The sequence below is a fragment of the Kogia breviceps genome, chromosome 3 (genome assembly GCF_026419965.1).
Source record: "Kogia breviceps isolate mKogBre1 chromosome 3, mKogBre1 haplotype 1, whole genome shotgun sequence".
NCBI classification, from domain to species: Eukaryota; Metazoa; Chordata; class Mammalia; order Artiodactyla; family Physeteridae; genus Kogia; species Kogia breviceps.
Window position 1 is genome coordinate 52,921,969 of NC_081312.1, and position 22,711 is coordinate 52,944,679.

The window sequence follows — 22,711 nt, forward strand, 5'->3', positions numbered from 1 at the left end:
GATAATCTTCTATTACAACTGCAATTCTGTATTTTCTACAGTTCACCTTTCTGTTCCCTCTTTTACATTCTCATATATGAGATTAACTGATTTGATCTTGTCATCTATTCTTACTTCAATCCATTCAATGCACAACTTCCAATAATTTCTTCTCATCAAATTATAATGAAATAACTTGGAAAAGCACCATGGTAAGTGTGAAAAAAAAAAAGTTAGCTATCTTCTTTTCTCTTCTTCCTTCACCTAATAAAGACTATAAAAACAGAAAAAAGTTTAAACTCATCCTGGCATTCAAAGACATAACATAAAGTGTGAATCTAGTTAAACATCTAGACTGGCTCTGCTCCAGGAAATCATCTAGGGACCAACCATTCTTCTCATGGCCCCATATTTTAGAGCATTTTCTTCACAAGTGTTCTTGAACCCTATTCAAATGCCAGAAACATTTAGCCCATGACAATGGGAAAGTGAGAAAAACAAAGAAAATTCAGGGCAAGCAATTTCATCTAAAGCAGAAAAAAGGGATTTGCATTCGTATGCCAAGACAAGAAGTTGGTCACATGGCTACATCTGGCTGCAAGCAAGGTTGAGAAATATAGTTTCTAGATGGGTGGCCAAGGGAAAAATAGATTTTTGAGAGGACTATTAGCTGTGTCCTTCATCAATTCTATTTTTCATATGTCTTCATTCTATATCTTATGCATCAGCCCCCGTTCTGTGCCTTTGCTCTTCCTGGTCAGTCTATTTGGATGTCTTTTCTGACATCCAGACTCCATTTTCCCAAACACCTTTTGTTGAAATACTACTTTCCCCCGTAGAGAATATGTTAATCACTCCAGCCAAAGGTAGTCTACTGAACTCCAATAGTTTTTTGTCTGTACTCTCTCGCTCTTTTTTTTTTTTCCACCAAACTTGCCTCTTTACTGGCTCTTTTTTTTTTAATAGATCTTTATTGGAGTATAATTGCTTCACAATACTGTGTTAGTATCTGTTGTACAACAAAGTGAATCAGCCATATGCATACATATATCCCCATATGCCCTCCCTCTTGAGCCTCCCTCCCACCCTCCCTATCCCACCCCTCTAGGTGGTCACAAAGCACCAATCTGATCTCCCTGTGCTATGCTGCTGCTTCCCATTAGCTAACTATTTTATATTTGGTAGTGTGTATATGTCGATGCTACTCTCACTTCACCCCAGCTTTCCCCTACCCCCTGCTATGTGTCCTCAAGTCCATTCTCTATGTCTATGTCTTTATTCCTGCCCAGCCACTAGGTTCATCAGTACCATTTCTTTTTTTTAGTTTCCATGTATATGTGTTAGCATACGGTATTTGTTTTTCTCTTTCTGATTTACTTCACTCTGTATGACAGACTCTAGGTCCATCTACCTCACTACAAATAACTCAATTTCATTTCTCTTTGTGGTTGCGTAATATTCCATTGTATATATGTGCCACGTCTTCTTTATCCATTCATCTGTCATTGGACATTTAGGTTGTTTCCATGTCCTGGCTATTGTAAATAGTGCTGCAATGAACATTGTGGTACATCTGTCTGTACTCTCTTATCACTGAAACCTGCATTTTATTAGTTATTCATGCACGTTCCTATCTCTCCTGCAAGCTACTTGTTCAAAGATAATAGTATCTTTGTCCTATTAATAATTTTCTCTCACTCCACTGAGAAGAGAATGCTTTGTGTATCATTTCTACTCAATATTCATTCAATGAGTGGATGAGTAATGTGGTTATTGTTTTTCTAAACTTGGGTTCAAAAGAATGAAAAATAAGTAAAAAAGACAGTGAAAATATATGGAATAAATGAAGGTCTTGGCAGGGATTAAGAATTATTCAATGGAAAAATAACTCTGGATTTGAATTTAAATTATATTCCTTTATTAATTTTGTATTAATATCACAAGAGACTGCAATGCAATTTGAAATTTGGAGTTTAACTGAAAATAAGGGCAGGATTAGTCTGCACTTTACAAATAATGGCAAAAATTCCTAGCACTTTTTTAAACTAATATGGATTATAATAACCTAGATAATTCACTTATATATGAGTTTATTCATTCAACACACACTTATTGAGTGCTTAATGATGCAACAGGCATTATTCTAGGTCTGTAGATAAACCATGAAGAAAACAGATGCTATCCTTACTCTCCACCTCATCATATTATAACATGATATGAAATATAATATGATATGATATGATACAATATGATGGAGGAGAGAGGAGAGGGGCACTGGAGATATTTATATGTATATCCCCATTTTTGTTGTGAATATTATCAGAACCAGTGAGCAGTAGCAGTTTCCTAGCCTGTAATTCAGTACTCAAAAATAATTTCCATGTCCAAAGAGTACTTTAGGAACTATTAAAAAAATAATTTTCAAAATGAAAATGTGAAAAAATGAATCATTAGCCAGTTAAAACACCAGTCTTACAAGAGTTTGTTTACATTTTTTTTTAAGAGTAATTTGGTCCTTAGCCTTCCTTAACTTTTAACTTCAGATATATTTGATATTAATTTTATTATAGAATAATCATTAGATATTATGTCACTCAGTTGTATGAAAGAGCATCATAAAGTTGCCTTGTACACTAAGTTATTATGAAGATATTAGGGTTACACATTTTAACATTTTTTTTTTTAGTGCTAGGCTCTCTAAAGGATGAAAACCCTTATTTGGAAACAAAACCTAGAACTAAATATTCAAAAACTGGATGCAGGCTAACCACATTCCAAAAGAGAGTCACAGGTAGGCAGTGAAAAAAAAAAAGGTAAATAGGGCATTAAATGTCAGCACCACTCAGCCATTTTCTGGAAAGTGTGTATTGGTATTAGCAGCCAGAGAGGAACAAAATAAAGGTATAAGAATCTAGGATAGGTTTGAGATAGTAGAGCATAGTGTAGTGGGAGAGTGGTGACAATTAATTTTGCTAATCATATTTCTTAACTAGGGCTGCTTTTTACTAAGCTGCACAAATGTGGCTTTAAAAAAAAGTATCTAAAGCATATTTTTCTCTTTGACCCATTAGTTTTTCCTGAAACTAATTTTAGACATAGAACCCACCTGTCTACTATATTGATTATCAGTAAATTTTAAAACAGCTTTATATTTCATATATTTAAAAAGGAGAGGGCTTCCCTGGTGACGCAGTGGTTGAGAATCTGTCTGCCGATGCAGGGGACGCGGGTTCGTGCCCCGGTCCGGGAAGATCCCACATGCCGCGGAGCGGCTGGGCCTGTGAGCCATGGCCGCTGAGCCTGCGCGTCCGGAGCCTGTGCTCAGCAACGGGTGAGGCCACAACAGTAAGAGGCCCGCGTACCCGACCCCCCCGCAAAAAAAAGGAGTAAAGAGTCAACCTCTTCTGACTGTAGCCCATACTAAAACGTGGAGGAATGTCAGGCGGCTAAGTGTCACTTTGCAGGATGAATTTAAATCTTTATACTTTAAAAGGGGCTTATGTTTTTTGTTTTTTGTTTTCCCCCTGAAGCACCCAGGAATGTTCTTAATAAAATAGCGTATATTTAGAAGAGTGTCTTTGATATTTAATATTTTATACTGGATTTATAAAATATTAAAATTTTTGCACAGTATTTGTAAAAACCTTTTTAAAAAGTGAGTTGTTAGAGTGAGCTTATCAATACTATAAAAGGCATGAATTGGGGTATAAATCATCATCATCAAACTAATGAATGGCATTTCTCTGGCTAGATTTCTTGGTTTTGCACTTTGGTTCTATACACAAGTCCAAATGTAGTTCTGGAAGCCAACCTTAATTCCACCTGTATGTTCATGTTTAATCTCAAACATTGATTTTATACTTTTATTTTATTCTAAGAAAATCTTTCTTATGGACCTTTTTAATCACACAAAATAAAGCAATATAATATGATTAACCCTATGTACCCATAACTCATCTTTAATAATTATGAATAATTTACTAATCTTATTTCATGTCTTCTCTCAACATACAGTTTTGCTAGATAATTTTAGTGGAAATCTCACACATCATTCCATTTCATGTGCAAATACTTCACAATGTATTTCCAACTAATAAAAAAATGTATATGGTGTATTAATTTGCTAGGGCTGCTGTAACAGAACCACAGACTGGGTGACTTAAAAAAACAGAAATGTATTGTTTCACTGTTCTGGGAACTAGAAGTCTGAAATCTCTTCTGGGTTGGAGATGGTCATCCTCTCCCTGTGTCTCTTTACATCACATTCTATGTGTGTCAGTCTCAGTGTCCAAATTTTCCCCTTTATGACAGTCAGTCGTATTGGATTAGGGCCCACACTAGTGACCTAATTTTAACTTGATTACCTCTGTAAAGACTTTCTCCAAATAAGTTCCCATTCTGCTGTATTGGGAATTAGGGCCCTAACATGTCATTTTGGGGGGATACAATTCAACCATAATAAATGGTAATTTATACTAGCAAAATCCTTGATAGTATCTAATACCCAGTTCCTATTCAGGTTTCCCATCATTAACTCTAAAATATCTTTGTAGAGTTGATCTGTTCAAATCAAGAGCCAAACAATGTCCAAACATTGCATTTATTTGTGATGTATTTTTAATATTATAATGGACCCTATCTGTTCTCTTTTTTTGTAAGCGTCATTGATTTACCAAGAAAGTGATTCATTTGTCCGGTAGAATGTTACCCATTTTGGATTTGATTGACTTATTTCTCATGGTGTCTGTAACTTATTCTGCTATCACCTATTACATGTAAACTGGTAGTTATATCCAGAGGATCTATCATGTACAAGTTCAGATTGTTAGATATTATATCATGAAGCCCACTTTTAGTGATGCTAAAATTCATCAGTGGTTTCAGGGGTTGTTATCTTTATTTCTGCATTATAAATTCCCCATCAATATTTAATCTAGTAAAATTCACTGATGGTCATTACCTAGATCTGTTATTTATTAGGATTACAAAATAGCAATTTTATAATTCTAAGTACACCTTTCATATTTTTAGCTGGAATAACTCTATTATGCAGGAAAACATGATAAATGCTTGATATTTCCCTTTATTTACCAACTTTCATTATAATAAGCTGGTTCTAATAAACTTGAGTTACACTTCGTTGGTTCTAGTAACTTTTATTAGTGTCATTTGAATATATGGATTTTTAAATATTTCATGTGTTTTGATCAATTGTAGTTATGATTCCTTGTGATGATGAAATTAGTCTATCTTTGACTGGTAGAATCCCTCTGGCTTGACTCTGGCAACTTCCATCCTTCTCAGCACATGTCCCTGGCTCATCTTTTATATATCTTCCCCTCATCTGGAAATCAGCTATTTCTCCAAGAAGGTCTGATTCCTTTAATGGGCACTAGTATTTGGATAACACGAACTTAGTAGCAGGTGTTGAATTTTGATTTTTAGTGAAGTTTTATTTCATATTTTTCTGGATCAAATATCTAAGTCAGTATATATTCTCAGCTACCAGTTCTGATCTTCTCTTTTAGTCTTAATTTTCTTATCTCAATAATAGAGTAGCAAAGACTCCTAGTTACAATTGTAATACTATATATAGATACATATACTTATATATATTACATATATATTATGTATACAAAATAACTCAGTTGGGAAGAAATTTCTGTTACTGATTTAGGCCTTTAAATGGTCCTTCAGTCACAGGATTAATTTAACTTTTGCAAAAACTTTTAGAAAAACCAAGGAGTTCAGTCACTAAGAAGATATGAGGAATTTGTGCAACATAGTTTTGCCCTAAATTCAAAATGGTATGAACCTCAGACTCATGTGTGGGGATTGCACATGTTTTCGTGTGTATTTTCTGAACATCTGCAAATGATTTTTCAGTGGAAGTAGACTTGCAGATAAGAAAAAAAAAAACAAACCTTAAACACTTTTAGTGTTGATACATTTTCCAACAATGTCTACCACTAAATTTCATATTTTCTTTCATCTTCAAGTTAAATATAGGCACATATTTCCCAGGGGTTATCTGGGCAAAGATAAATGCTAGGACACAAAACTAGAGAATGCACAGTTTTACTGGACTAAATTAGATCTGATTGAAAAAGAAAATCTATTTGTAAATCCTCAAGCATGGAATTTGCAGTGCCTATGAACTGTCTTTTCTCAGAAGGCAGAGCCTGGCTGTCCTGATTTAGTAAGTAGAAAAACTCATCTAAAGATAAGTGTAGGTTCTGCTCCTGTTGTACCTTTTATTCCTCTCATTATCTTTGGAATAGCCAGTCTACAGTCATCTCTGCTGCTGGAAGCTATAGATGTATAGGCTGATGGTGGTAGTGAGCTGTAGAAGAACTGCACTGTTAAGATTCTAGCAGTTCACATTAAAATAGATTAATTACCTGCTTACAATTTGTAAAACACTCTCTTGTTCTAGAAGAATAGAGTTTATGTATATTGTGGCTATAGGTAAGAAGGGCATTAATCTGATTGAATAGTTATAATTCTGTGTAAGTAGGAGAAGGGAAGACTATATTTGCCAATGTAATGAAAATAATTTTTCAATGATTTTTCCAACCGTAAGAAATAGATATGCAAGACCTGCATATAAAAGGCAAAGCTCCCCTTGATACCTCCAGTACTCTTGCATTTGCAATGGACCTAAGATATCTCAATCTAGCAAAGACCAATCAGTGGGAAGAGAGCCAGGTACATTTTATACAACTTTGTTCCATTATATTATGGATCAGCTCCAGCTGGAATGATAAGGAAGAAATATGCCTAAATAATGAACACACACCTTTGATTTTAAAAATGGACTAGTTATTAGCTGTACTGGAGAAATATGAACAATTAGCACATGATACAATGAAAAGAAGTCCTACAGAAGAGGAAAAGTGCCACATTGTTGAGTATTAAAATCATGGACGACTACTTCCCAGCTACATGATTCATAAACTGTGGTTTCATAAACTAAGAATGGTGGTGCCCTATCAATGATTAAGAAAACTTTCTTCTTTTTTTTTAAGTTTTCAGACCAAAATAAGTACTGATACACAGGATGTTTGTATGCCAAAAACTACGCTGAAATCCTTTCTGTTATGACTACATTTTCCCATCTTTCAATTCAAGTCTTGACATGTTTGTTTCTTGATATTTTTATATTGCCAAGCATTGGGTGTCTTTATTTCATATGCTTTGCTACTGTGGAAATACTAATTCCAGTGCATTTAATAATAATTTAAATAATGCCCTTGTTTTATCCTGACTTAAGGGTGTATCTTAAATAGATCTTTTGTGAGTGAATTCCTGAAGAGAAGTTTTGTTATGTTCCTTTTCTGAAGTCCCATTTCTCTTGTACCTACCATGGTGGGAAAGGCATTGTGAGCACACATGTTTACTAACACTTGAGTATAAGGATGAGGATTCCTTCATAACAGCACCAGTGTAACTTAGGAAATCAAGGTTTTCTATGTCTATATTGTTCCAGTAACAGCTTCATGGTAAAAAAAAATTGTCCTTTGCTTAACATTTTATTGTAGGAATATTATCTCAGTTAACGTAAAATTAGCGTTGATAAGAGGAGGTAACTGCTTCAGAATACTGCATGGAAATGAAGAGACTTACATGTAGCAAAGCGAGGTACATGTAGGAGATGCTGGTATCTGGATATTGATAGAAAAGCAGAGATTTACAGTTATACTTGACCCTTAAACAACGCAGGGAATTAATCTGAATATAATTTATAGTCAGCCCTCCGTATCTGTGGTTCCTTTGCATCCTTGCATTCAACCAACCATGGACCCTGTAGCACTGTAGTATTTGCTATTGAAAAGTACCTGCGTATAAATTGACCTGAGCAGTTCAAACCTGCATTGTTCAAGGGTCAACTACTTCATCAGGTTTCCTGGTCAGTCGTCCTGTTTTCCTCTGTGATCCTTCTGCTGTTTTGTGTCTCCCAAGTGAAGCTTGTTGAATAATTACTTAAATTTTGGAAAGAGCACCCAAAAGAGAACATTATAACTGATTCTTAATTAAAGTAATATTTACTAGAACAGTAATATACAAAATGAATTACTGTGAATTACATTGTATTTTTCTATTAATATACACCAACTCCAGACATATTTGTCAGCAGTTGTGATTTATCTTGTTTCAGTACACTCTGACCTTGTAACTTTTTATAGCGCTCCCAAATTTGCATACATCAGAAATTAATGGTAACATATACTTCTTAGATAATCACAATTTGAAGAGAATGTTCTGATAAGTAATTATAAAAGGAAAAATATTCTAACAACACTAGTAATTTTACACTAATATCTTTATTTTTCAATTAGAATTTTAATATCCTGTTGTTTTAATTGGAGCATACCCTAGTCATAGAATATAAAGTCATTTTTACACCCGTTATTAATTGAAGCACAGGTAAATGCAATGAATTATCCAAAATCCCTCGCCAAGTCAATGAATGATAGTGAGTGACTTGTTTAACTGAATCTCTGTATTGAAAGACTTGATATTGAGAATCTCAAGATTAATCAAATCTTGTTTTTAATGAACAATTTTTAGAGTTGCTAAATTTATGAGACAAAAGTGACCTGTGAAAAAAATGATGCAAATTTCAAACCTTCCATGTTACAGAGATTATTACAATTAATTAAAGATGATATGCCAGTGTATTTAATTTCTAACTAAAATGCAAATCAGTCTTCCTTTTAAAATTACTTACATAAATTTTCTATCTCCATTTTCCCAAAATTAAAGTTAAAATTATGTAAAAAATAAATAAGTTCTAAGGATATATTTATTCTATTTGTGATACTAAAAATTCCTCTCAGGCATTCATTCATTTATTCATTTGGTTAAAAAAGTTTTGGTCGAGTTATAAAAAAAATGGCAAACAAATTATGAACACATTTAGTAAATAAATACAAAAAGAATCCTAATTAGTAAATGTACCAAGTATGTGAAGAGACGATTTACAAAAAATGCAAATATCAAATAAACTTTGAAAAAATATGTAATCACTGATTTTCAAAGAGAATAAAGTTAAAATTACAGTGAAGTAAGTTTTCAATCACTAAATTAACAAATGCTTAAAAAATGAAGTGACCCAATGATTATGCAAGAGCAACAAAATGGACATTTACATACACTGCCACTGAGTATGAAAATTTATCTACCCTCTTTGTAAAGCAACCAGAAATGGGGATCTGAAACAATGATATTTTCTGTGTCTTTCTATTGAATGGTCACCATCCTCCTTACATGTACTGTAAGACTATTAAAAATCTATGTTAATCATTTAATCATCACAAATGCCATTCCATGATAGTAGGAATAGTAGTTCTTTTCCATTTTGGAGATTTAAAAAATGAGGCTATGAGAAGTAGATAAAATTTCTCAAAACCATGAAGATGGTAAATAGGGGATACATAATTTGAAAATAGGATTGTCTGACTCCAGACTTGGTTGATTTGATTTGCCAGGCAATTATCTGTGGAGGATTTATAGATAAAGTCAAAACAACATGGTATCTAGTTTAACATAGCAATATTGCCAAATGTTTTTCTAAAGGTTTTGTTCTGGATCCTCTGAGGGAATGTAGCTTTGGCCATCAGCTACAGTTTCAAAACAGTAAGATAGTCACCAAACTATGGTCATTATGGAATGAGTTTCAGGGAAACTAAGTTTATGTAACACCCATTTCACAGATTTATATAAAACTCAATTACGTATGGTACACAGTGATCTGTATCTATACCTTTCTCTTGAATGAATACTTGGTGCCTTCATTCCAGAGCCTTGCAGATTATATTTAAAATTTTTAAATCATGAGTTCCATTGGATATATCATATGCATTGGTAATAACAAAAAGAACCAATAATTTAAGTGTTATTATTAATAATCTATGGGATAGGAAAATATTCCAAGGTGGCATGTTAAAAATATTTGAGAGTTAATTTTTGAGATATATAATTAAATAAGCTGATATTTAAAATCTATTTTAGGGGCTTCCCTGGTGGCGCAGTGGTTGAGAGTCCGCCTGCCGATGCAGGGCACACAGCTTCGTGCCCCGGTCCGGGAGGATCCCACATGCCACGGAGCGGCTGGGCCCGTGAGCCATGGCCACTGAGCCTGTGCGTCCGGAGCCTGCGCTCCGCAATGGGAATGGCCACAACAGTGAGAGGCCCGCGTACCGCAAAAAAAAAAAAAAAAAAAAAAAAACCAAACTCTATTTTAGATGATTTTAATATATCAGAGTTCCAGACACATTTTAATGTAAAAATATTTTATATATTAAAATTTTTCTGAGATGGAGAAATAATTGAATGTCATAAGTATTCTATATTTGGTTTCCCATTACCTAAAAACATGGAGGTATTTATATTAAATATTTCATAGATAGGTTAAAATGTAGCATTAACAAATGTAACTAAGTCACATTTATGAGAACTATCACTATATTACCTTGATTCTGGTGATAAAATATTAAAAGTGGTACAGTAGTTTCAAAATTTGCATGAAGAATATAAAAACCAATTAAAAGGTAAATGTCTGCAGTTTTGGAGAACATGAGAAAGTGAAATACAGTTTCTCTAGATTCTTGTAAAGTAAGTATTCAAGTTTTGGGTTTGATTCTTGTAAGATATAGCTGACTCACCTTGAATCATGAACTGAAAGACTGTTTGCATTGCTTAAGTCTAGTATCATGAAGATAATAATTTTATTATTGCTAATATAATTCAGTAGGGTCTTGGATGTGGTTCAGAACTTTTTTTTAAAGTTTCCTATATGTTTTCAATAAATTTACTTATAGAAAAAGTTATACTCAATTCTTATTAAAAATAAGCTCAGACAACATGGTCTGAAATTGACCGTATTTTAACTTAACTATAGGGGTGACAGATCACTTAGAAGCTAACCTTTATTGAATGACTGAACCCAGCCAGCCATAAATGATCTTTCCTTCCATTGAAGTACCAAAATTTTTCTCTGAATCTCTTTTACCATTTCTGTCCTGAATCATAATTTTGGACATATCTATCATGACTACTCATATTATAAGCTCATTGAGAGTGTATCTCTGTCTGATTAATGTTTATATTGTCTGAAGAACCAAGCTTGAACCCAGAAGTTAATGTGTCAGTCCTACAAGACTGCCACCCACGTCAGATGCCATTTGAAAGTCCAGGTTGTTACCTGTACTTCTGACCTACTGGCTATAAATCAGAGATTCCCATGACCTCCTTGAGTTCAATTAATTTGATAGAGTGGCTCACAGAACTCAAAGGAACATTTTCTTATTGGATTACTGGTTTATCATAAAAGGTTGTAACTCAGGAACAGCAAGATGGAAGACATGCATAATGGAAAAGGACGTAGCGGGGGTGGGGTGCAGAGTTTCCATGCTCCCTCTGGGAGCATTGGAATGGCTCCCTCTGTGCCATTCTCTCTGGATCTCCATGTGTTCACCAACGTGGAAGCTCTCCAAACCATGTCCCTTTGGGGTTTTATGGAGGCTTTATTACATAGGCATAATTGATTAAATCGTTGCCCATTGGTGATTGATTCAATCTCCAGCCCCTCTCTCCTACCTGGAAATCAGGCACTCTCAATCTCACCCTTCTGTTCATGTTTTATTCCCCTGGCAACCAACACCCATCCTTAGATGCTTTCCTAAAGTTACCTCATTAATATAAACCTGGTTATGATGGAAAATGTCTGGTTATGAATAATAGGACACCCACTTCATCTTTATGACTCTGAAGCTATTTCAAGAACTAAGGACCAGAGACCATATATTCTAAGAAAAAAAGTTCTCATTGTTCTTATTGCTCAGGAAATTCCAAGGGTTTTAGAAATTGTGAGCCAGGAACCGTGGACAAAGACCAAATATATATTTCTTACAAATAACAGTATTGCATAGATAGAGATTTTATACAATCTTTTAAATAGATGAATGAATGAAGATATGATCTCCTTCTGGTCATCTCTGTTCTGGCTTTGAGACCAGAAACCATAGCAAATTTGATTGGCATCTTGGGTTCATTACAATAAAATCAACATTATGAATATATGAATACTGGGAAATTAAAGATTAAATGAAAGAAATAAGTGTGCAATTACTTGGACTCACTTGGGGGTTCTTGGCATGAGGAAGTATTGGAAGGAAAGGAATTTATATTTGTGGTTCCTGGTTCAAAGAGAACAAATGTTCCTGAATGATCACAGATTGCTGGAGACTCTGTAGACAAACATACATACTTGCTGGTCAAACTCAGCTTCTAAACGATGTCATTGCCATAAATAGAAAAACAATTTATTTGTTTATTGAAAAATGGATATTACCAGGAATGTTTGAAAATGCTACCATGATTCTCTGGTCAGATGTGGTAACTTTTGTTAGAGAATTTTTTTAAGAGAGACTACTGTATACTTTGAAAATTAATAATAGCTTTAATATCACTCTCTTTAAATCAGACTTGTTACATAGCAACTAAGGTATACACATAAAATAATAATTGTCCAACAGATATTTATCATCCTGGTAGTATTCCTGGGGTTCTCCCAGGAATCACTGTTAACCATGGCTATACATCCAGGTTACCAGATCAACTTAAAACAAAAACAAAAACAAAAACAACTACAGCTTCTTAGACCCCCATTTTGGTCTCCCTATTTGTCATCATTAGGTCTGCTTATTTAGGCTAATCAGCAAGTCTCTTGCTTACGCAGAGATTCTGGGAGATGAAGTGCTAGTCTCTCCGTCCTGTAAGCATCATTATTCTTCATGATTGATACATTGGTGCCCTTTTGCACTTAGCTTCATGTAGGGGAGAGTTCCTCTCTCCCCTTCTTCCTAGAGGGGAAAAGGCATCTTTCTCACTGTGAATTCTGCATTCCTCACAAGACCTTCAAAGAAACTCTGGGGAGCAGTTGATGGGTTGGTGCTTGGTGGTAGTAGGGCCGGCTGTGCCTTACTCAGTAAACTCTGTGTGGCATTTGGTCCTGACTCTTTGAGTTCTTGCACATCTCTTTAGAATGCAGGCTAGTTAATGAATTTCATTTTCAGCAATGGACCTTGGCCATAATTCTCAGATAACAGAAAGAATTCCACTCAACATCCTGCTATAATTATTTTCTAAAGATCAACTTATCTTTAGAAAGTGATTACATTTGTTTAGCTACCCGTGTGTCTATAAATCTACCTATTGTCAGAATACCAAGGCCAAATTCTCCTAGTTCTTCAACAGACAAATAAAACACAGGTAACGAATAGTTTCTGAAACAAAAGGACTTTTAACAGGATTCTTGTCACAGATCCTGTGAAACATTCTTCTCACATAGTGCATATATACAGCTTGTCTCTAGAAGTGATACCTGCACTGGTCCTAACCATCTAATTCCTATAAGAAGGGGAACCATTCTGTCAGAGTAGGACCTGATCATAGGACACTTGGAGGGGATTCTCCTGAGTCCACCATAACAAAGTGACCATTTTGCTTATTACATCTAATCTAATATTCTTCCTTATCACTTCATTCATGTTTTTAGATTTTCAAGGTTTTCTCCTTTGTAATTCTTATGCCATATTTCCCTTTGCTTAAAATTCTACAATTTAATACTTTCAGTGTTGCTTCTAATATAGCTTTTTTAGCATCTCTTTTTTATTCCCACAAATATGTATAACATTGTGAAAGTGAGATTCAGCAATTATTAAGTTAATGTGGTCTGTGTAGAGGAGACAAACTACACTATCTGATTTGGTTTCAAAATGAGTCTTCATTTGATCCTCAGAGATGTATTATATGATGCTGTCCATCACCAGTTATCAGAAAACAGCTTATTTTCTTGAAATGTATTCAGAATAAAATTATTTTTCACAACTTTTTCATTTCTTTAGCTTCTAATAGTATTTGCTTTAAATGAAATGTCTTCAAATTACTGAAGATGATTCCTCTATATACGCTCACTATCGTTAGGGTAGTCAGTAGGGTTCAACTTTTCTGCAAGTAGTAAAGTGATTTTATTTAAATAACAACAACCAAAAGAAAACTAAAATTCAAAAACATTTCATATGAGCTAACCCCAAGAGTGGCAATTTCTACACAGTTTATGAGCAAAAAGGCTCACTAGTCTCATTGTTGTAGGCGTTTGTTTGGGGAATAGGTTTTATTCTGGTGTTGACAATATCATCTCTCATTAAAGCAGCCATCACTGTCACATTTTCATTTTCCAAATTAAAAGTAGGTGCACATAGTCATTCTTTGTTAGAATCCCTTTAGAAAACAGCCTGCCACAAAAGAGTGTAAGAGTGTGAAAACTGCTGAGTAATTTCTGATCTTGAAAGTTGCATAGTTTTCAGAAAGTAACCCACTGAGTTGTAAAGGAATGCTGAGGATTAGCTTGAGCTATGTAAGAAAGAAAAACCTATCCCATGGAGAAAAAGAGAGCTGGACACATATTGAAATTTGATAAGATGTGGAGAGTACCAAGTGCTACCCAGCTCTTTCATTGAGCATTTATATGACTTTGGCAGTATTCCATTTGTTGCCTCATTTTTCCCTTTATAAGGAGGAGATGGTAGCTGTTCTGAAAGCTCACAGAATTTTTATTGTATAAATGGCATTAAAAAACTTGAAAATTTAACAATTATGCCAATTTTATATATGTAAAATGCTGTTTGGATTATCAGTGTTGTGTGCCTCTCTTGTTCTGACGGTTTAGGCATTTCGTAGACCACTGTTACCTTCACCAAATAGATGGGAGCAGAGAGTTAAAATGTTAACCAAAAAAGTAGCATTTAGGAAATGTCTTGTCTATTCTTGTCAACAGTTAGTTAGCTGTCAGTTCTTTGGGTAAGATGTTCAAGGATGAAGCATAAACTACAAGGCTTGTTCAATTTAGTAAATAGATGAATCCTTAAAGATACACCAAGAAAAAATTATCATGAATTCAATATTAAAACATTATTTAATGAACTCCATTTATAAATTTGAAAAGAAAAACATTTAAAAATGTGATTTAGTTTTCTAAATGCTAGTTCTTGTTAAGGTTATAGTCCTAAATTTTTATAGCTGTCACGGAAATGCTAGTTTCTCTTTAACCATTTGTAGTTTTAAATCCCATCAGTCCTCAAAATCATTATAGCATAACAAGGAACTTCAATAGTCCACATCTCTAGATATAATTTTAGCTAAACCTACATCAGAATAATTACCAAGAACCACATTTCCTAATTAGATTGTTTGGTCACTTATCAGATCATAACTTTGTCTTATGCTTTATATGAGGGACACCTCTTATTAGCTAAAAGGAGATACTATAGTCATTTGTCCATTTCAGCTGATTATGATGTGTGTTTTTCATGGAAATTTTAAAATTTAGTTTTCCTAGTCAACTTGTGTTGTGCAGAAGTGGATTCATAATCATCCTTTATTAATTACATACTTTCAGTACTGTTCCATGCATTTATTTATTGTTTACTAACTTTCTTATTTGCTTATAAATCTCTAATAATCACTCACTAACCATACTGAAAATGAAAACTGGGACCTTGACCGTGACCTACTTTTAGTTATGTGCTTCTCCCTCATTTCATTCCTTTTCTGTGTTCATTTGTCTCTTATTCTTTTTCATATAGTTTTAATTCACTAATATATATGCCTTAAAACTCTTTTATGTTAATTGTTTTAACCTTATAAAAAGAGTGGCATGTTTTTTCATGATGCATTGTTAGAATGTCTTTAAATCAGTCACAAAGCACACATGTAAAATAGTAGAACTATAGGAGGCAAAATATTAAGAGCATAATGATTTCCTTGAATTTGATCTATGAACAAAATGCACAGGCCAGTTGCTTCATTGGGAGGGGGAACTAGTCAGCTTATTTCTCTTGCTTTGCAAAAGTTGGCTTTGTAGAGAGATTTACTTACTGAAGTTTTGAAGTTTAAAGGGTTTTATTCCTTCTCTGGCCTAAGTACACTCTGTCTTGTTTTGAAATCTCACATGTCAGCCCATACTCCTGACTGACGAGACAGCTCATAAGGTGACTGAATTCTCTAAAATATCCACTTATACTTAGAATGCACAAAGATGTAACCAGGGTAGAGAATGAGTGGCCTGGATTAGGAGACAGCCCAGAGAGCCCCCAGGGCTCTATAGAATTAAATTATTCCTACAAGGTGATAGAAGACAGCCTGATTCAAACAGACATTCCTAACTCACCAATAATTTTACTTTCTTGTTGTAACAATGCTCCATGGATAAGAAAATCCTTGCATGATATATGAAAATAAGTGATCATTTAAAATCTAATTCAGTTTTCAAAATATAGTGCGAATTAGACTTTTATAATGGACATTTTTGAGGTATTGCCAAAACTGAGTGAAAGAGGAAATCTTGGAAATGCTAGGAAGAAAGGTTAATTATCAATCAATCCAGATTTATGAAAGAGCAAGTAAAGGGTTACATTTTCTATTTGTGGTACAGCTTCCAAATTTAGAAATAAGCTACCAAATATATTTTTTATTTTTTTGCGGTATGCGAGCCTCTCACTGTTGTGGCCTTTCCCGTTGCGGAGCACAGGCTCCGGACTCACAGGCTCAGCGGCCATGGCTCACGGGCCTGCTCCGTGGCATGTGGGATCCTCCCGGACCGGGACACGAACCCGTGTCCCCTGCATTGGCAGGCGGACTCTCAACCACTGTGCCACCAGGGAAGCCCCCAAGTAAATTTTAAAAGTGACAGTAAGCAATATTAGGCTCAAATAATTATCTGATATTCTTTTCCATTCTATTCAGTGAAGCGGGCGTTTAGAAGACATAATAATGGAGCCAAAGGGCTAGGAACATGTGAATATGAACAGCCATGAAGTGATAATAAAAGTTCTCATTTACTGTGAGCCTTCTCCATACTACACCCTTTCACTTAACCTTATTTCATTCAACCCATACAACTCTGTCGATTATGTTTTATAATTTTTGTTTCATGGATGAAGAAACTAAGGTTCAGAAATATTTAGTAACCTACTGAAGGTGTAAGTTTTGGTAATATACTGCCCATATTCCTTGTTATGGAAAAATGCTAAATCTCCTTAAAGTCAGACCTAGATGGTCTAGCCTTGTATCGGACTGAATGTGATCTACTGTATTTTGTTTTGGGATCTGTTGCTGTACATGAACATCTGTCAGGGAGATTGAATAAGGCAGTGTTGCATAAGGCACTTACATTCTTTGTTTTGAATAGGGTCTGTGATACTGTTTGCTTTCTCGAGGTTTGGCTTAGGAAGAGATGAATGAGAAGAAATTAGCAATCATTCAAACTGAGTAGTTATTTTTCATAGCATATTGTAAGTGTAAAGACTTTTGTGTTTCTAATGTTGTGAATTGATGATGAATGCATAAACCTTCTCAAACACATTTACACATAAGAGTAATAAAGGAAAAAAAAATTCAGTGCTACTTTGACATCCACATGTCAATTTGAAGAGCTATTTTGGACTGTGGAAATCTCCAAAATGTTAACACCAAGCAGGAGAACAAAATTAACGGATAGTGTTGCATCTATTGGCACTTTGAAGAAAACTTTGTTATCAAACCCTCCTTAAAATGAACAAACGTCTCTGCAAGTTTTGGACAAATCTATCATAAAGCACTAATATATGAATTACGTTTCTTTCTAATTAACCAGGTACCATTAAAAGCTGCTCTGTTTGGGACTTCCCTGGTAGTCCAGTGGTTAAGACTCTGCACTTCCACTGCAGGGTGCATGGGTTCAATCCCTGATCGGGGAACTAAGATCCCACCTGCTAAGCGGTACAGCTGGGAGAGGCGGAAGCTGCTCTATTTGATAGACTTAAATGTACTTTACTTCACAACCATATGAAATATTTCCCTATAATTGTATGAAACTGTATAAATTGTATGAAATATGAAAACTTAAAACCAACATTCATTGTGTTTTTGAAAATAAATGCTTTGGAAACATATAAATATATATTTATTTATAATTCCTGGTCCATAATTTCTGTATAATAATTATGATATGGCTTGATATTTCAGCTTTTTTTTTTTTAGCAAAGCTGAATTTTTGTTAAAAGCAATAGATAACTCAAAAACTATTGTAAAGCAATAAATCTATGTAGCCATATAGTCTTCATTTGGAGTTTTCTCCCCCTCAATTCTCCTTGAATTTCTTTTATTAAAGTAATTAGACAAAATTTGTTTTGAAAACTGCTGGTTAGAGAAAATTTATATCTCAAGGGTTATGACACCAGTGGACAGGAAAGGTACCTTTGTCACCAATACTGAGCAGTGAAACTAAAAATTGCTGAGGAGTGAGAATACTCAAATGCTTCTAGGGGGCTAGAATACGCTTTTGGCACTTGTCTTTATAATATCACACTGTTTAGAAAACGGAGACTCAAGAACTACTAAAGCATGAAAATAGATGCCAGCCACTCACTGTCTGCTGAGATTTGCCAGTGTGAGTGGAAAGTAAAGAGAAGTACTTGTGAGAAAATGAGGTAAATGTGAATATGTTAACAGATGGAAAGCCACTGTTATTTTGATGGCTGTGATGCACTCATGAGCTCTCAGCTTTGTCTGTAACCATCTGTACTTCTCTGTACATACATGGTGGACCTCTATGCTGTGTGAGACAAGATTTAGAGCAGTTCTCCGGGGTAAATGTTTGAAATGTGAGCTCTCAGATAATGAGAATGATTCTTAAAATTGGAACCTGTCAACATTAGAGGTCAGCTTTGGACATGAGAATGACGGGGCGGGAAGAGTGACAAGAAATGGAAAAAGCAGCTGCAGTGATCATAATTATGGTGATTGTGTGTGTCTGTTTGAGGAAGACTCTTGCTCATCAGTGTTTCTGATTGAAAGATTGACAAAGGCAGGCCAATAGGTATAAGGGAGGAGGGAGAACAACATGGAACATATAGAATATGTGGTCATTGAAAGTAAATGTGATATGGAATAGCAGTAATATGTTAGTACCTTTTAAAAAAACACTTGAGAGGTGTTTTAGAATTGTGGAAAGGGAAAGATGGGGGTCAATAAAAGCACTCAAAATGGTGTTCCCATAGTTATAATTGCCATGATCTGAAAGAAATATAAGTGAAACACTTTATAAAATGTGAATATTTTTTATTTTTGAAAACTTGAAAGTATTCCATGAAGTACCAGTTCAATATTGTAAAATAATAGTCATTGTATTGTAAATTTGGAAAGGAAAAAGAAATGTCTTTAAAATAGGAAGAGTTGGGATTGCAGAAAGAGAAAATGCAGTAATACTCTCTTTTTTTCATTATCCCACATCCCATTCTTCAGCAAACCTTCTTGGCTCTACCTTCAGAATATATCTAAAATCTGACTGCTTTCTCACGACCTCTGCTAATAACATCGTGGTACAAGCCCAGAGTATTACTATAGCCTCCTAATAGATCTCCCAATACCACTTTGCTTCCTATAGTCTATCAATATAGAAGTTAGAATGATCATTAGCAGGTAGTCAATAGTATTGAGTGAAAGAATGAATGAATAAAAGGAGAATGAAGAGAAGGATATCATGATATATCTTTTTCTTGTTTCACAATCTAGAAACTTAGATTCAAATTAAGTTTTGTAAAACAAATTAGCATTATTTTACATTTAAAAATTAGAGATGTTTACATTTTTCAGAGTTGGAGTGAACTGTAGTCCAGTGCTCTCTGTGCCAAATGAGGAAGCTGAGGTCCAGTGAAAGAGATAGCCAATATATTCCATGTTATACTTTTATTAAGACCTGGGACTAATTTCCAGTCCAGTTTTCCTTCCAATATACCATACCACTCCCAATATGAAAATGAAAAGTATTGGTAAGGAATTTTTTTGTGTCCTGTATCATTCAAAATGCTGTTTTGTAAGTCCTATAGCAGAAACTTTGTAATTCTTCAGAGCCTTTTTTATCTTAGGGAAACTTCCCTCTGTTCCCCTCTTCTTAAATGAGTGTTATTCCTGAGACAGTATAGTTTTCTTCCATACCTGGATTCAAAGCTTCCAGAGCTACAGCTTCCCTTTTTTGCTCTTCACCTAGAAATTATAATGCCTCTAAGAGCTACCTATGGAGCTACACTACACTCACTATTGTAACCCCATGATAAATTCTAACTGGAAAATCTAAGTTCAACCTACAGAGTCTGTTAATTCACTGCAATATGTTACTAAAAATATGTCAAATAAGGCCTACTCCTATATTATAGTCCTTGTATATCTTTAACGTGAAAATGTGGGGTAACAATATCATTATATGTTCTTAACCGTTCATTTCTAATAGTTTATATAGTTCCTCATACACAGTATACAGTAGATATATTCTCTTTGTTTTTCAGAAATAATCCATGCTAATTCAAGTGAAAGCTCTGAATTTTTTTCTCTGTGATGTTTTAATTTTCAGCATTGGAGAAAGAACCCTGATGTGATATTTTTATTGAGAAATTACTAAGTCAAATATACTTTCAAAGCCATAAATGTTTCTCTGTCTTTGAAGGCCTTCTACCTAAGATGGAGAAACTAAGGAAAACATCACTTCTCTTTTATGTGCTTTATCTGATAATAAAAAGGACTTAAGTGATTATATAACATTGGAATAATTTGATTATTTTTCTCTGTGTGTAAAGACTGGGTATTTTTGAAACAGGTATTTTACACTCAAGGCACAGAGGAAACATTACCCTGAAAGTTCAGGATATTAGTGTCTGTTAGAACTCCTTCCTATTGGCTATTAATATGGTGGACAAGATACCTTGCATCTATAAACCTTATTTTGCATCATGGGCAACCATATCCTGTAAACTGGTGCATCATGTAAATTTTGTCAAAAAAATCTGATAGTCTATTCAGGTACATGTTGATTTTAAAGTTTCTAAGTGGGAACTCTTTTCTGCACACTGGAAATAGTACTGGCTCTTTGCCAAGACAGATCTCCTACACTTACCACTTTCTATGTGGCAAAGGGAGTAAAAGAGTAGGAGAATAAGGCTAATATCTTTTCCTAGTATCACATTAGCTTAAGCAAGGAATTGGACCTCCTTATGTTTGCAATGGCAGTGCCACTACTTATGTACCTTTTAGGGATATTAGTAGTTTTCAAGTGTTAGAATGTTCTTATATAAAGACTTCTAATATCTCAGGGTTTTTTCCTCCCTTCTTTATCCATTTCTTTTCTCAAACAATATGAGATTACCATGATAATAGCAAGATAATTATAACTGTTGGAACAATTCTCTAGGGTGCTTCTCCCTATCAGTGTAAAAATGAATCATATAATCAACCTATAGTGTGAGAATTTTTACAATACCACGTTGTCCTAATTACTACAGGAGAATTTACAGCATCCCATTCTTCTTAAAGATTCCTATTTGGGCAAAAAAAAACCCCACAATCTTCCCTTTCCTAGTTTGTCTTCAATACTAGGTTTCAGAAGGCACAGTGTTTGTTCAGGTTTAGTGCCGGTGGACTAAGTTTATCTATTCCTTCCTGTTCTGTGAATGATAGTTAAAACCTTAACTGCATCTTTATCATTTTGAAAAAAAGGTGAGAAAATAGTATTTTTTCTTTTTCATAATATAAATGTCATACTAACCATCCAAACTATATTCTTTTGATAAAAAATCTTGGATTATTATTACTTGTTGCTTGAAATGTTAATTCTTATAATCATTTTTACCAAGTAGTAAAATAAATTAGGAACTAAATGTTAGTGCTATTATCAAATATCATTTTATCATAGATAAATTAAAGGCATCATTTTCTTAGAAATATTGCTTCTCAGATTTAAAAGATGTGTGATGGGAAAAATTCATTTGACATATTAAAATAGTCACCCAATATTTAAGCTTAAATACCACTAGAAACAATTTTAGTTCAATTCATGCAGTTCATAGACCCTAATATGTTAGGTCCTTCTCTTTGGAAGTGTTTTATTTTGTATGTGTATTTATGCATTAATTTTATATGTGCTAAAGTATGGCTGATTTTTAAAGAGCTGTCTATTAGAAGCTTTTAAGTAAATATTAAGGAGGGAAGGGCATTAGGTATGAGATAATTTCTAAATGATTAAAATTTTATGCTTTTTTATGTAAAGGAACCATGTTTTAAAAATCTTTATGCCTAGTTTAGCATAAACGATTTGAAAGGGATGAAGCTGGAGGGAGAGAGAACAGAAAGGATTTTATTGCATAACCTTTGGAAGATAAGATGTGAACCTGAACAATTGGCAAGTAGAGATGGAGCAGATGTGTTTCGATTTGAGAGAGACTAGAAACTGGAAGCTATAAACTAGTGGTGAAAAGATGACTCAGATTTTTGTGTGGTTAGCTGGGGGCGTGGTACATCACTGGGAGAAGGAATATAGGACATGTTATGAATAATTACTATCTGGAATCACTTGCTTCTTGTACTGTGTGAATATTTTTCCTTGTGAGATTGAGTGAATGTTTACTGGCGGTTATTTAGAAGCACATTTCACCAAAGGTAATGTTTACATCATTTAAAATTTTTATGTCCTATGTACAGGACAATAATTGCTTATAGGGTATAAGCCTGTAATGAAAATTAGATGCCAAGAGGAGGCAGGAGATCCTTCAATAGATCGCATGGTTTGCAGCTTTGAGTCTGTAGACAACAGCATGAAAAGTGTTGCCAGTGTGTACCTTACCTTACTGTAGGACCTAGA

The 22,711-nt window shown here is 34.4% G+C and overlaps 1 protein-coding gene across 2 annotated transcripts in view; it reads left to right on the top strand.

The window, feature by feature from the left end:
- Positions 1 to 22,711, top strand: part of MDGA2 (MAM domain containing glycosylphosphatidylinositol anchor 2) — an 819,485-nt gene that overhangs the window by 159,582 nt on the left and 637,192 nt on the right. The gene's annotated exons all lie outside the window — the stretch shown is intronic.